Here is a 16387-nt window from a genome sequence, read left to right as displayed (position 1 = left end):
TGTGTTATCAAACAATGATAATGTGCAGGATGGTGGGCCAAAATGTGGCGGTTATTTTTCACTTTTCGGTCTCTTTAACCAAATCCAGGGTGGTAAATACTGTGCAGCCCTCAAGATCTGCCGTAAAATCGTGAATACGGGGCAGCGGGTACCTGTCCGGTATTGTCTTGGTGTTGAGGGCTCTATAATCCCCGCACGGCCTCCAGTCACCTGGGTCTTTCTTCGGTACCATGTGTAATGGTGATGCCCAACTACTGGAGGACCGGCGGATGATGCCCAGATCCAACATATGCTCAAACTCTCGTTTGGCTATGGCAAGACGAGTATCGTGGAGCCGGCGGTAGCGAAAAGAGACGGGAGGGCCGGTGGTAGCGATGTGGTGTGTCACGTTGTGTTTGACTTGGGCCTTCAGGTTACAGGGCTTCGTAATGTCCGGGAACTCGTCCAGGAGCGCGGCGTATGGCGAAGGAGGACGAAGCGCGCGGATACCGGTCGGAGCTTGCGGAGACGAGGCACCTGTCACCTGAAGCGTAGTGGTGCTGTCACATAAGCGGCGATGGCGGACATTAACGGCAAGGTTGAAGAATGCCAAGAAATCGGCGCCTAGTATGGGTTGCGTGACGTCGGCAATAACGAACACCCAGCGGAAAGTTCGCCTCAGTCCAAGGTCGAGCGTTAAAGAGCGTAGCCCATACGTCTTGATCGCTGTGCCGTTTGCGGCTTGAAGGTTTGAGCCGGAGTGGGAATGGCGACGATCAGCCGCAGACGCTGGAATTACGCTGAACTCAGCGCCAGTGTCGACCAGAAGACGATAGGCGGTCGCGTATAGTGAAGAGGCGGCTGGGAGTAGGGCCGGGATCGCCTGCCGCCATCAGTGATCGGCCCGTTGGTTTTCCTGCCAAGCGCAGGGTGGGACGCAACGTTGAGCTCTGTGCCGAAAACGATGATGGTACCAGCAAAGCCGGCCTGGGGTTCTTGAGAAGGAGTCGGTGATGAGCGGGATCGGGGAGCGGAACGGCTACGGCGCCGAGGACCGGCAGCCGTGAGAGACTGCAAGGCATCAGTGAGCTGTTGAAGCTGGAGCTCAATGCGGTCCAAGCGTGGAGACTGCTCCGAGGTGGCTGCGGCCATGATGGACGGCTTAGGGGGCTCTGAGTAATCTGCAATCCGGTCACCCAACGTGGCCAGTCGGTCGAGGGATAAATCTTCCGACCCTGCCAAAACCACACGCATCGCTTGCGGAAGTCTCTGAAAGAACAGCTCTCTCAAGATGGGTTGCTGCGCTTCGGTAGCGGAATCTCCGAGGAGTTGTTTCATGCGATGGAACATCTGCGATGGCTTTCGGTCGCCCAAGTCTTCGTCAGACAGTAGCTGCTGGAGTTTAGCGCGTGCGGACACTTCCATTCTGTCCAAGATGGCGGTCTTCAGAACGTCGTATGCCTGATCGAGCTGAACTGCGGCGAGAACATCGTCCAGTTCTGCCGCAACTTCCGGAGGAAGACCAGCCAGAACGTGAAAATACTTTGACTGTTGGGACTGGATATGTCGAAGCTGAAATTGGGCCTCGACCTGTCTGAACCAAGACCGCGGGTTCTGGCGCCAAAAAGGGGGCAACCGCAGCGTAGTGGTCGTCGAAATAGGCGGATCATCGGCGCTGGAGGAATGGTTGCCTGAGGGTGATGCCATCGACTCGGGCAAAGGCTGCGTATGTTCAACGCGGGTCACCAAATGAGGCAGGCAACGCGGAGGGAGAAGAAAGGACTACCGCAGCCTGCGAAGGTTTGGAAACAACTGAAGGTTTATTGTCGCTCCTCGCGCTCGCCTTAGCTGAGCGCTCGTCGTCATCTTTTGATGGCTGCGCTACAAGTATGCTTAGCAAAAATAATTATTAGATATTTACTTTAAATTGCAAGTCGAGCGCAACGAGGAAGATGATAAAATTGCTGAGACTAGCTTCCTCAAGTAATGCAGGTGGAGTCATTTAAAATGACGAATATTATGGAGCCCTACAAGTTGGGAGAGGACATAGGTATGTACCTAGTAAACTGTGAACGTACTTGCGAAAGGCGCAATTTTGTCGTCTTCTTGGTCACAAAGGTTCCATACTCTTTTGCCTGGTGAAACAGCAGATGTTTTAGCGCGGTTGCCTAAGGATGAGTATGAAGATTACAATAGAGTAAAAAGCAGTCTTTTGAGAACGTTTCGCCTATCTGCTGAGGCTTTCCGTCAAAGATTCAGATCAGATGTCAAGAAACCTAATCAACCTTACGTAGACTTGGCGTATAATTCGAATTTGGTGGAATCGTTGACGGAGGTAAAGGCTTATGGCTACCACGATAAAGTCATACAGCATATTTGCCTAGCACAGTTCTTTGATCCCATCCCAGAAGATATCCGATTCTGGATTCAGGAGAAGCCAGACGTTGACACCGTCGAAAAAGCAGTGCCTAGAAGAGTCTACAACACGTCATCCATGAGCTTGACAAACCTTTCACACCTTATCGAAAGTTTGCTACCAACAAACCGGAAAGCCACCACTCGTGAAAGCAGTCAGAAAGGTGAACAGAGTACCACCATGAAAGAGAAAACTCTTAATAGCACGAGAGTCTTCGAAGATAGAAAACCTCCAGTTTGTTATTTCAGTCACGAACCAGGTACACATCGCGAGTGTTTGTGATAGAAAACCTAAAAACCTTTCTCCTACGTAATAGATGACGAGGAAAACCTTGTGTTGCTAGGACATTACCTCTGTGATTTAACGGTAAGCTGTACACCGTGTAAAGCACTAAGTGATAGCGGTGCTACCATAGATGTTGCCCATCCTTCGCTGGTTAGACCCGAGGATTATACAGGCGAATCAACGTCGATCAGGCAAATTGTGCAGGAAAGCAATGTATGTCTTCCTGTAGCTAAGGTAACCCGTAAGGGATCCTTTGGTGAAATCATAACCGAAGCCGCTGTATCTAAAGGTATTCCCCAACATTATGCTTATCTATTTCCGAGCAAGTCTTCAAATCTATTAGCAGAACAAGGGAAAGAATGCAGTGCACAACAGTTCAACGGCCTCACACGTTCGAAAGCGCGTGAACTGGCGAATAAGCTTCGGTACCATTACCACACAGCAAAATCTAGAAGTTCCCGTTGCGAATCCTAACGAAGAATCCTTCCAAGATGTTGGTCAAAACAGTATTCAGCAGGATCTTGAATGCGCAGAAAACTCTACAGCTTGCTCCTTTTTGCCACCAGTGTCAAATAGTTTTGACAGCTTACGAGGGCTTGACAAACAAACTCTCTAAAGCTGGAGCAACAAAGTGACTCAACGCTACAAAGACTTTTCAAAGTCACCGATGGTGTCCCTAGTAAAAATGCGACGTTTGCCAAAAAGTCGGATCGATATTACAACGACATTAAAGGCAGAACCTTGGATCAGCTAGTTGTACCTCAAAAGCACAGACAAGATATTCCGCACCTCAGTCATGAATGTTCATGGTCAGGTCATTTAGGAATCAGAAAAAAAAACTAGGGATAGACTCCTTCAGGAATACTACTGGCCAGGATGCTTTAAAGATGTGAAAAACTTCGGTCATCTGATTCATGCCAAAGAGTAGGGAAATCTACGGACCAGTGGAAAGCACCACTTAACCTAGTCTCCATAGTCACAGATCCCTTCAAGCGCTTGGTAATCGACAGCTAGGCCCTAACTAACTAAGTTAGACAACACAAACTACACTCTAAATTTGGTAACCATAATATAAAGGGAAAAAATCGATCAAGAAATTCCCTCTATTTAGAGGGCCTCATCGTTTCTGATAGTTCCCTTTAAATGAAAGATACGCTGACACCCGTTAAACTCTCACTGTTGCGTTTATATTACGGGTACTGTATCCGTAATGTACTACGTATACCCATAACTCCTAGATTATAGGTACGCTGTCACCCCTTAAACTATCGTCGTTACGTCTATATTAAGGGGACTGTGCCCGTAATTCTCTACGCATACCCTTAACCCCAAGATTAGAGGTGTGTTCATAAGGTTCTCCGGACTTTAAGACAGTGACAGTGGCACACGCGAATCAGATATTCTGTGTTTCGTGTTAGCAATTCGCATTGTCTGACAACCCGGAGGAACCTTGCATTTCATCGTGTCCGAGTGTTCCTTTAGTTGTGCGGAGGGCAGTACAAACCACTGACGCAATTGCGTCAGTGGTTTGTACTGCCCTCCGCACAACTAAAGGAACACTCGGACACGATGAAATGCAAGGTTCCTCCGGGTTGTCAGACAATGCGAATTGCTAACACGAAACACAGAATATCTGATTCGCGTGTGCCACTGTCACTGTCTTAAAGTCCGGAGAACCTTATGAACACACCTCTAATCTTGGGGTTAAGGGTATGCGTAGAGAATTTAAGGCAAACTTTAAGGCAAACTTGTGTTCCTTCGTGGTCCGGTCTTCCCTGTTAAGTCCACAGAGAGCAGTAGCATTGTACCTGGTGTGCAGTATCACATTGGTGCCTGTAGGTACTACTGGAAATAATGACAAAGATAGGTTTCAAATATATATATTGAGCATAAGGAGTCAGTACATGTGTAAGCTTCGCGTGCTTGTGTACACATAGAAATAATAATAAAAACAGACAAACTTGAGTGTTTGGAAAACTTTCGTCCAAAACAGTACCAATGGGAAGATTGCAGTGGACGATATTATACGCTGAGAACAGCAAACCTTATAAATGTGTACTTGTTACTGATCACTTGATGCCAGATGTAGCTTTCAAGGTTACTGCCCATAAATACACAGGTACCACCCAGACAGGTATGTACTGCCTAACAAAGTTCAAAATTATCACAATTAACAATTAAACTTCGGCTGTGACACTTGCTGTCTGTAAGAGACAGAGGCTTGTGACCAGTTGTTTCTCGCTGACTCGCGTCGCCCACTACAGCTTTCCCATTAACGCCTCCTGCGCCATATCTCTTTGATACAAGTATTCAATAATTAAATACGGCTCAAGCTTTGGCCTCTTTTTTGTGCAACACCCTGTAGAAGGCAATTGAAACTGGAAATTCTTATCTCTACAAGATGCGCTTCTTCTCCAGACGCGTGATCAGTTCTTTAAGCTTGGCATTCATGCATCCTTTAGGGGGGCTGTCTTTGGCTAATGCCCTCTGCAAAAGTAGCAACAGTTGTCCATAAGCCATGGGGTAAGACCAGTCCTTTACGTAATCGACAACAAGGCACAACACTAGGGCCTTCTCTAGCGTGCACGAAGAGTTCAGTCGAATAACTTCGCCTTCACGTCCGCAGTACAAGGACTTGTCCGACACGTCGAAGTAGATTGTTGGGCCTGGGGGACTCGGAGACTGTGCTCTTGAAGACTACAGTATGGCAAATGTAAAAAGAAAAAGCATGAAATGTTTCTATGGCCTGGTGTTTCTAAAGAGACATAGCTCCTCGCTCAAAAACGAAACAGAAAAGATAAGGAATAACCATACCGAATAGCAGTGCCTAGTATCAATAATCATATTGAATAATAAGGTTACAATCACAATTGGCCTTCATCGCTATTAATAATTGCTGTAATGCGGATAGTTGGTTGGCAGGTTCAATTAAGTACAACACAACGTGGTGAATTACGGTCACTTAATTATTTGCAAACAAACACTCAATAACTCTCGTAACCGCTACCAAAAGAATGTAGTGACGTTGCTCCTCCCAGACACAGGAAGTTCCATAATTCCTACTTACCTGTACAACAAGCTTGTGACCAGCGTGTCTAGACCGCAAATACTCCTCGACGGCGATATAACATGGTACTTCGCCGGTAATCTCCATAAAGCTATTCTTGATGGAACGAAGGGTAAGCTCAAGATTTTCGATGCTTGCTGCAAATCTTAATTCAGCTTCGATTGTTAGCTGTAATGATACAGGGGCGTCAGTAAGAACATAACAAAAATGGTACACTCACGCAATGAAACTGGTTTAAAGGCAGCTTTTAGGATATAATGACGCCCCGAAGTTCTAAAATTCTAGATAAACGGTACGACGAGGACCCTAATTGTGCAGTTCATTATTTTTCCGCCCGAATTTACATGAATTTTTTGCATGAAGTTATTGACTCAGTTTTTACCCCTCGGATTTGAGAAAAAATTCAGCTGCATCCCCGAAAGCTTCAGGGGATAGACATAATGATGGGAGATAACACATGACTTACCGTGTCCTCACGTAGCAAGTATGGCGGAAGGTTGTCTTCTGGTTTTTCTTTTCTGGTACTGAGTGTTATAGCCAGAATTTCTCGCATCCTGGTCATGCTTAGATTATCGTTCACCTGAATCACCTGCAAAGGGTCACACAACATTGAAAGATGCAGGGATCTGGAGACCGAAGCTTAATCGTACGTTGCATGTGCACAGGGAGTAGAGAAAGAAGGAGAAAATGAGAGAAAACGTGCAAGGAAGTGTGCGGAAAATTACTGAAGTAAAAAAAAAAAAAAAAAACGTTAACAAGAACAGGCTTCACCTCGAGCTCTGCGACAGCATCATTTAGTGACACGGGATTGCTTGGTGGGACGGGGTCAGCTTGAGGCTGCGCTGGCGTGCCGACCTTCCGCTTCTGTCTGTATCGTCTTTGTTTCCTCAACGAACTCAGTCGACGGATAAAAAGTGACTAAAAGGGACATTGGAATTAACCCAATGAATACTGTGAAAGCTCTGGTTTTCAGCAGCCGGTATTCAGATACCAGCCTCGAGAAATAGACTCACCCAAGCAAAACGACATCGTTTATAGGACCGCCCATCGGCTGTTTCCCACATCATATACGGATACGCATTTGCCAGTGCTGCTCCAAGCGAGTTATATTTCCAACGAATTCGTGCCTTGCTTCCTTCTGTTATCAAGTTATACTTGCTGCAAGAAGAACATCAAATATGCATGACACATACCAGACAGTACAAAATGTTCGTGGTGGTGGTGGCGAACTGGGTTGGTGCAGAATGGTATGCCCAGGATTCAGAAATGCAAGAAAGTCGAAGAAGAAATAAGGTATGAAATGAACAAATTCGAAACTGTGCACTCCCTGCTTGTTCACGGTTGAATGTACACGCGTTAATGGGCAAGGGCAGTTCGTTATACTCTTGGATTATGTCCTCAACCCAAGACCGCCTGCTACCACCAGTGTTAATAACTTTCAAATAATTTGTATTTACTTTAGGTGCTGAATAAGCTCATGTCGCAACTGGAGGCACTGGTGTGCGTGTTGCTCTTTGGACATATCTCTGCCTTCGAGCAGTGGGCTCAGGTACGTAGAAAAGGCCGGGAGGGCGTCTGGTGTCCACACTGTTCCCTATAAAGCACAAGAGATTAACCAAGTGCAAAAGAAAACACTCTTTATTATTTCCACTCCTGCTGCGTAACTACACAGACAACGCCTAAGGAATGCCCTTTCTTCAATTCGTTACTACATCCATGCTACTATCTTCCTGTGGGATATAGTGAAAGCACTTTGCGATACAATACAATCGTCCGCACATGTTATAGCTAAGCAGTGGCCACGGGTACAGAAAGTGACACTCCTTCAGCACAGATTTTTCCTCTCGCTCTTGCAACAAAAACGCGTTCAACTTGTGCACAAAGCCTGCGTTTGCCAAAACAGAACAAACAAAAAACGTGGTACCCTGCCACAGGACAATATTCCTGATTTTGACAAACTCTGCATTTTCTGTTGGATCCCCCATCACCATTATGTCTTGTTCCTTAATGTTGACATTGTTAACAAAGATTGAGGAAACTGAGAGTGCAATGCTCCCCACCTGCTCTTGTGGAACACCACAGTTTACAAATTCAGGGAGCAAGGGGAATGGAGTCATTGTCCTACTTGAACTGCGGGTGCTACTGCCTTCACGTGGCTTTCCATCTGAGTCCCACAGGTCGAACGACATCTTCATTTGGTACATCTCAGCAACACTCTGGGGGACATTTTTGAAATTCCATAGCTTTTTTGACTTCGCTAGGGCATTCTTGCTCTCGAACCTCATGGTCCAGTGATGCCGAGCTGGACCAAACATCTTTATTTGTCGAACGATGTGTACCAGCATATGGTGCTTTGGTAGAAATTTCTGAGCGCCGTAGCACTGAACATACAATCTACTGTGTTGTGCTATTAGCTCTTCAAGGTCAGCCAGTCCATCAACTGTTATCAGTGGTGACAGAACCGCCTGGGTGATGCGACATAACAACAGCAAGCATGCAGCGTGTGGCTCGTCTGAAGATGCTATATAACTGTCGAGCATTAGTGGCAGGTGCAACAGTAGCATGTACGTTGCTGATGCTGAGGATATAGGGCAGCAATCCGAATCAAGCGCACGCGGCCTCATCGTTGTTTCAACGGAATGATGATAATTGAAGCTAGTTATAGCGAGATCCAAAGCTTGTTTGGTGACCACCTTGCCATCAAAAATAAGGTACTTTGCAAAGAGCGAAATTTCACGCGGTACGATACCCTCGAGCAATATATGCATCGGGTCGTACAAGATGTCATCTACTAAGGAAAAATGTTGGATCTCAGAGAGAACAGAGCCAGCATTTACCCCGAACTCAGCGGAAAGCCTCTTCCGTTCTGCATTACTCTTTGCAGCGGTTAGCGCCTGAACCTGCTTGTTAATTTCGCTATTGGTTCGAGGGGTGCAACGGTCATCATAATGATGCTTGTGGAAATCGGCTGTCTCAGTTTTACAAGTTCTGCAGGAAAGTCGAACGTTGCGGCTGAATCCTTCTTTGAATCCGCCCATGTTATGTGCCGCGAGCGAATCTCCAATATAAGCTAGCAAGCTGCCATGAACCACTTCAGTGCCTGTTGGGGTTACCACTGTCACTCCGTCGTGCAGATTATTTACGGCAGTGATGAAATCATGAAGGAGCAAGGACTTGGCCTTGGCTGTCTTGAGATGTTTTGCATGGCCTACAGCTAACAAAAATATGTTGCTCACCTTAGACCTCTCATGAGGTGGAATGTTCGCGAATGTCACGTAAAACATGCTCAGCTTTCCCCTTAGACCCCTTTTCGCCCCAATAGGGTTACTCAGCTCAATGTCGTCGCTGTAAAGTACAATACTAAGCACGTTTTCGCTGCACTTTGCCAGAATGGGGTGGTTACTAGCTCTCAAGCCATCCCCAAAATCTCTCAGAACACCATTATTCTCTGGTCCTTGCGGCAACTTGACATAGTTTAAGTACTTCGGGTGTCCCATTAGGTGCTCGATAAGTGACATCAGAGGTATATAGTAGCCAACAGTGCTCTCAGACAGCTGAACTGGCTTTGACTTTAAGTACAGCCCACATTCTTCATAATATTTCTTTCTTTGATGATCTGTAGACAATAGTGAGAAGCTCAGGTTCGTGTTGTGCTCGCTGAACATATCCTCAATGCTGGAAACAACAGTGTCGATTGCAATTTTCGAGCATCTATGTTGCCCCTCAAGCATGCGGCACAGACTCGCTAACTTTGAAACAGTTGTACGTACTTCTCGGCTACACTCCCCAGACACCTCCGGAGGGGCGGCCCTTCCTGATTCAGCCTCATCACTATGCTCGTCATCAAGGGGATCAATGTCCTCCCAGTGATCAGCCTGAAACATTTCAGTGGGTTTGCAAAACTGCAAGTGGGTGCGGTATCTATGAAAAGTCGTAAATGTGGCGCTACACGACATGCATGCAGGTAAGCAGTCGGAGGACTCATGAAAATGCCTCTGGAATCGTGCAAGCGATGTCGTGGACATTTTACAGTGCTTGCAGTAGTGGTCCCGTACCATTGCGTCGACTTCATTGTTCAAGGGCATGGTGGGTGACGTGCCTTCCTGAACTTGACTTGTGGCTGCAAAAGAATGACAGGAACAGGAAATATTAGCCGTAACAGGACTTCATATAGGACTGTGTACTCTCTACTGTACTCGGCTTTGATGGCTTAGAAACTGATTCAGTTTCTAGTTTAATTTTGTTCTCTTTTGTTCTTTTTGGCCATGTCAGCCAAAAACCTGGTTGGGAACAACCGAGAAATATCCAACTGCAAGCGTACTTTTATAACGTTCCATTTTCATCACACATACAGGGTGTTTTTCCATGGGGACAGATCGCTTCAGAAAGAGAGTCAGAAAAGCAAAACGGATGCACATTTCGTGGATCTTGAGTTATAAACAAGTGCTACAAAGCAAATAGCACCTGTTTATTACTCAACTAGTGCACAGATAGATTCCTGTTTTCTTTTATCGCTCCCTTTATGGCGTAATATTTCTTCACTGAAACATTAAAACACGAGCTCTACTTTCCTGCTGCATGAATAAGAAACAGGTGGTATATGAAAAGTAGCAGTTGTTTCTTATTCAAGTAGCTGAAAAGTAGCGCTTCGTATTCTCCTATCGCTGTTATAAAATATATCATGAGAGACTCAATCAGAGAGAGAGAGAGAGACTCAATATCAGAGACTCAAGCGGAAGCGTGTGGCAGTTGGCACCTTGTGCACCTGTACCTGCGTAGCCAAACACCTAATATGATTTGTGCATTGGCAGTCCATTGCAACAAGCATACTTGCGCTAAAAAGAAAGAAAAAATAAACAGAAAATCCTCAAAGGGAAAGTATTATAATTTCACACGTACAAGCCACGTTGCAGACGACCCACAATGACCCGTTTTTAGGAAAATTTCCGCCACATCCGTGGTTAGGCCGAAGGCAATCGGTGATAGAAACGTCACGAAACCCAAATTGATTTCGATGCCGTGAAACGAGGATTAACAGTTTGCCCACATCGCCTATAACCCGAAGTCATGTGTAACAAACTCGTCCCACGCCCCACGCTCACTTCGCGCAGGGTACAAAAAATAAAAAATAAAAAATTTGGGCAATTTTAATTCAAATAAAATTAATTTCTTTATTTGAATTCTGAAATTTTCCTAGCCAACCCCTTTGTATTACAAAAACAGACGACCGCCGCGTAATCACCCGAGTGCAGCAAAAAGGGGATCCCAAGTAATTTTAACAAAATTGCGAAAATTGCTGTTTAGCCGCTCGAAAATTTCAGCGCGAAACGCCCACCGAAGAATGAGTGATGAATGGGAGTGATAATGTCACACGTTCTTTTCCACACGCGGTTGTTACATGCCAATAACTCCAGTTGCTACCAGTCTGAAAATCGAGGAGACAAACAGAGGCATGACTTGATCTGCCCCTTTCGTCGCTCAATCTTGGGGCGATTCTTTGCACTAAAGGGTGAATGCCGCTGAAGAGCAATTTCCGCAATTTATTTTAGTTGCTCCGGCTGCCCTTCGGAGTGCATTTTTTGCTATAGACTTGGGCGAATCCGCGACGGCCGTTCTGTTTTTCCTCTAGAAAATTTTCAGAGTTCAATTCAATAAATTAAGTTTACTTGAGTTGAAATTAGCCAAAATTGCTCTCCGATGTTGGTAAATGTTGTTGCCGGACGAAAGCCGTTTACCCCATGTTTCCCTGTTCCGCCGTTCTCCTGTAAACCGGGCACACCAACATGAAACATCTTGGATATTAAAAAAATAAATTATATTAAACACTACGTGGTAGAAAAATATGGCATCTACGGATCACTCCCGTGGCAAGTTTGCCACCACTCGACATATACGCAAAGCCAGGTCGCATTTGTTCGGCACCTAACACTAAGTGCAGTCACAACCACAACGATCCAGTTGAAACCATCCAGTTGAACGATTTGCGGCGAACGGGTGACCCATTAGGACCAACTGGCCACTCCAGTTGGTTCCAATGTGGTACCCATTCGCCGCGAATGGTCCAACTCGATGACGAAATCACACTTGGTTTCGCCGACTAGACCCAGTGATTATTTTTTTACTGTGTGCCCCCCTCCCAACCCCGATCAATCGGCAAAAGATGAGCCGTACAGAATGCGCTCGGATATATGAAGGCCACAAAACTACACAGGAAGCTTTGACAACACAAGCACCCACCATAAGCCCACACTCTTAGTGAAAGCGCCACTAACCACCCACTAACAGGCAGGCAGTTGTGCGACAAGCCGCAGCTTTGCAGGCTGACAGCACCCGCCCGCTCAACAAGACTGGCCACCGGAACCAACTTCCTGGGTAAATCGTTGGATATTCCCCGTCCCCTGGAGAGCCCCTCACATCATCCAACATCGTAAACATTTTCACGTTGCCCCGTCAAGGTGGCCACAGGCCACGGCTGCACCTGACATCGCTCTGTTGTGAGCGCCAACACGCAAACCCACGAGAAGCAATGTGCCCACCGTGCGAAACGCACGGACAGCTAAAATTTCCGTACTTTTTTCCACTACACCGGAGAAAACCACCGCCGTATTCACGGACGAGATGGCGCGTCTTCTAAGTCCGAGAAGTACTATAGCGACCTTCCTTTAGTAATGGTTTAACGGTTTTAAGTAACGGCTCCTTTAGTAACGGCAAGTAACGGTATCTTATCGCTCACCAATTTCGGAGAGTGCAGCGTGCTTTCCGGCGCATGATCACAATAACAGCAGAGTACCCGTTTGGGCTTTCCGCTATCGTCAACCTCGGTAACGTAGTTTGGACAAAAGCAGTCATTCTCCTTGCAATTCCCACGCCGAACGCCCAGGAGATCATGATTTTCCAACGGCATGGCTTCCTGAAACAATTTGACAATTTGCGTCAAGTATGCCAGATGGGCACAGCGCTGTACACGGGCACTTACCTCTTCTGGCTGTCATGAAGGAAAACGAACACGGTCGCCGTCGAACTAACCACTTGTTAGCACGTGATTACTGGTCAAGTATTCACAAACAACTTCACTCCAACCGGCTCGCCGTTCGGACGCGGGGTCCAGAGGGCCACCGACAGGGACAAAACGAGGGAGAGGGGGACGCACGTGAGACCAGTGGGGCGCTAACCGGCGATGGCGTGATGCCGAGGGGCGAGAGAAATCTTAGAAGTTACATCGCCGTTACTTCTAAATTACGGGGACAGGAAATCTATCGGTTACTTTGTCCGCGTCACCAATATTTCCGAACTGTAACCCTGCATGTCACATATAGGGCAGCGGATTTGGGTTGTAACTTTTAAAAAATAGAGGCGTATCTTTTGAAGTATACGTTACGGCGTTTTGAAAGTAACGCTAAAAGTTACCAGATTTATAAGTCAGGATGCCTTTGCATACTAACGCTGCTGTGTCAAGCAACGAAGTTTCCTGAAGCAGTGCCTCTCAAGGAAATAACTTCTTCCAAAATTGTGGATGTCTTGCTTGGCGTCTTTGCACGAATATGTTTCCAGCGAAATTCAAAGCGATCAAGCAAGGGTGTTTACTAGTGCACTGACTACAACCTTTCTACAACGCTGCGAGATTACTATCGTCCACTGCTCAGTATATCATACACAAAGCAGTGCAGTTGAAAGTTGGCATTCAACAGTTAAACGAGTTCTACAAGCTCTGTGTGATGAACGTAAATAAGATTGGAACATGTGTTTGCCGGCAGCAACGTTTGCTCTTAGAACGGTTCCCGATGAAGCAACAGGGTTTAGACCTGCAGAACGTCTATAGCAGATCACTAAGATCACCGCTGAGAATAATCAGAGAACAATGGGAAGATAGTGGGGACGATCCCACAGTGGTAGAGTACGTTTTAGAATTGCTAAATCGTTTACGTGTATCTAAAGAGCTAACACTGGAGAACATGAAAATTGCCCAAAAAGAAGAAAGCTAAAACTTACTACCACAGGACAGCTAACTCACGGCTGTTCTCTCCGGGACAAAAAGTAATTGTATTACGAGCATGTCGTCAAAACAAACTGGAAGTTCAGTGGGAAGGTCCAGCACAGGTAACAGAAAAACTTTCCAACACTAAATATGTGGTTCAGCTTGGCAATCGTAAATCATCAGTCAAAATATACCACGCAAACTTGATAAAACTGTACACCGAATGCGAGGCTATTGTTAACCTCACACTAAGCGAACCTGAGGAAATCCCCTTAGACATCCCTCCTCTAGGAACTGGTAACGTTCCCACAGTTCAAGAAATACTGCACAAAGTTGTCGAAGCCGGTAGCTTGCAACCTAATCAAATGCAATGAAAATGTATGCAATATCTCCGTACTCAGATACATAGTTATACTTTGGGATAAGTTACTTAACAACCCTGCACTTATGAATTATCCCCAAAAAATATGTAACCTCCCTTTAGTAATAGAAAGCAAGATCTGACTCATTTAATCGAGGAGTACCAGACTTTATTTCCTGAGAGCTCTGGCAAAACGACGTTAGGTTGTCATGACATAGAACTGACATCAGAAAAGCCAGTTAAGTCCCTGTCGTATAGAATAGCACATAGACAGAAGGCCATACTAGAAACTGAAAATAAGAAAATGCTCGATCTCCGAGTAATAGAACCCGTTGGAAGTCATTATGCATCGCCTCTAATTTCAGTTGAAGCTCCAGGCAAGGAGCCTCGCAATTGCATTGATTATAGAAAGCTCGTTACTAGAAAACTAGCCGTTTCTGGAAAAAAGTGTAGCAATAGAAAAATGGGGTGGATTGTCCTGGACGGATTTATGATGAGCACTGTTTTTGAATAAGAGGAGTGCGTGTGTTTAGAAATAGTTTGATGCTCGTTTTCTGCTTTGTTCAAGTGTTACTCTTCACTCCCCCCCCCCTTTTTGTCTGATAAACATGCGATGACATGCCCAGACCTGTTCTGTCATGCTTTCCTTCTACATGTAGTTCTGTTTTTCTTTTTGACAAGGAACATCCTTGTCTTGACGATAGTGCTCAAGCTATATCTAAGCAGGTAGCGCAACTCCCATAGGCCCCTGTGTCTTCAGAATGACGCCATGACAGAGACGGTCAGCGCCATCCATCCGTTGAGCGGACTACTACGATTGTAAATAAATGACGTCAGGGATGACGTCAGCACTATGAATAATAAATAGTGCATAATTAGAATTAGCCATGGAACGTTTACATTAGCGCACTTTGTTTGCGTTGTATACCCTTTCCCTCACCCAAGCAACAACACCAGACGAGAATACAGAAAAATAAATCACATCAGGTTTAATTAAACATATCAATTCGAAATACATAGAGTTATCACAGATTTATACAATTCCAGACTGAAGGGCATCGAGATGACCACACAGAAATTAGTGAGATTCACTTAAGTTCCATTTCTCTCCTAGAGCTACACGTACACGTAGTGATTAGACGTTTGCATTTATTCAGTGAGTGGCTATTATATGTAAATTGCAATGAAACATGGCATCATTGGTGCACAACTGATTTCTGCTAACACTCACGCTAACATGGCCGCTCGTCCCATGACGAAATTTTTTTTTCGCGGGGCCAGCAACAGGGAATGCATTGTCCCAGGGAACACATGGTAGTCATCTAGACGTCGAGACCTGTTCTAGCCCTAGACTTTAGGGATAGTGCCCAAACTAGACGTTGACTAGATGTCTAATAGTCTTACCGTTATTTAGACGTCTAAAATTAGTGATTTACTAGGCATCTTGTAGACATTTAGTAATTGACGTCTAATTGTAGACGTCTTGTAGCTGGCCTTGTATATACCACATATTAGAAATCATCAAGATTTTTGTTTTATTAGCTTTTTAAGAGGTGTGAACACATTCACACATCAAATACAGTCACTATATTATAAGAGGTGGTTCTAAGCTTAGCTTTCAGGCTTACAAAACTGAAGTTCAATTGTTACAAGACATATGCAGGAAACTGAATTACTTGATGGCAGAGTTAACATAATTGTGGTGTTCACGTTGTCCGTGAACCGGCCCTGGTGACTGAGTCTGTTCGCCTTCTGATCCCGAGATCGCTGGTTCGAACCCGGCCAAAAACAGCAGCAACTTAGTGCCAGGATACAGGTTGCTTAGACATGCTATCTTCCACAAGGGCTATTAAATACGGTGTGTTGTGTGGTGAGCTTTCATTGCACATTTAAGGACACTCAGGTGTGCAATCCAGAGAGCGACTGCTGTGGCGTCGCTCATGATCTCAGTTGTCTCGCAATGTAAACCCTAATTGTTATTAAGTCTTCCATGCTGGTATCTGTCCACAAGAGTCGTCACAAGAAATCTAAAAGAATGTAGCCAAATGCAGAAAGAGAACTGGAATTAGGAGGGCCATCCAAAAATAAGTTTCCCGATATTTGTTATTTAAAGGAAACACCACTAGGACAAACTGAATGGTGTAGTAGTTGGATGTGACATCCCGGCACTGCAGATGTTGGTTAATGGAGTGCCGTTCACCTATGTGTCAGGCATTCAAGCATGGATGTAATATTTCCGAGTACGTCTGACTATCCTAGTACGGAAGAGTTATCCTATTTTTCGTTAAAGAATAAAAGAGTGAA

General features: G+C 45.5%; 1 long non-coding RNA gene across 1 annotated transcript; it reads right to left on the bottom strand.

Moving 5' to 3' along the window:
• Nucleotides 1–9563: 9563 nt before the first annotated feature.
• LOC135376755 (uncharacterized) lies at nucleotides 9564–12502 on the bottom strand. Its single transcript, XR_010417834.1, has 3 exons — nucleotides 12481–12502; nucleotides 9803–9867; nucleotides 9564–9622 (listed from the first exon to the last, which is right to left on the bottom strand). It is a non-coding gene; the product is annotated as an uncharacterized LOC135376755 (long non-coding RNA).
• Nucleotides 12503–16387: the final 3885 nt, after the last annotated feature.

Source organism: Ornithodoros turicata, unplaced genomic scaffold (genome assembly GCF_037126465.1).
Source record: "Ornithodoros turicata isolate Travis unplaced genomic scaffold, ASM3712646v1 ctg00001272.1, whole genome shotgun sequence".
NCBI classification, from domain to species: Eukaryota; Metazoa; Arthropoda; class Arachnida; order Ixodida; family Argasidae; genus Ornithodoros; species Ornithodoros turicata.
This window is presented reverse-complemented; position numbering and strand designations above follow the sequence as displayed.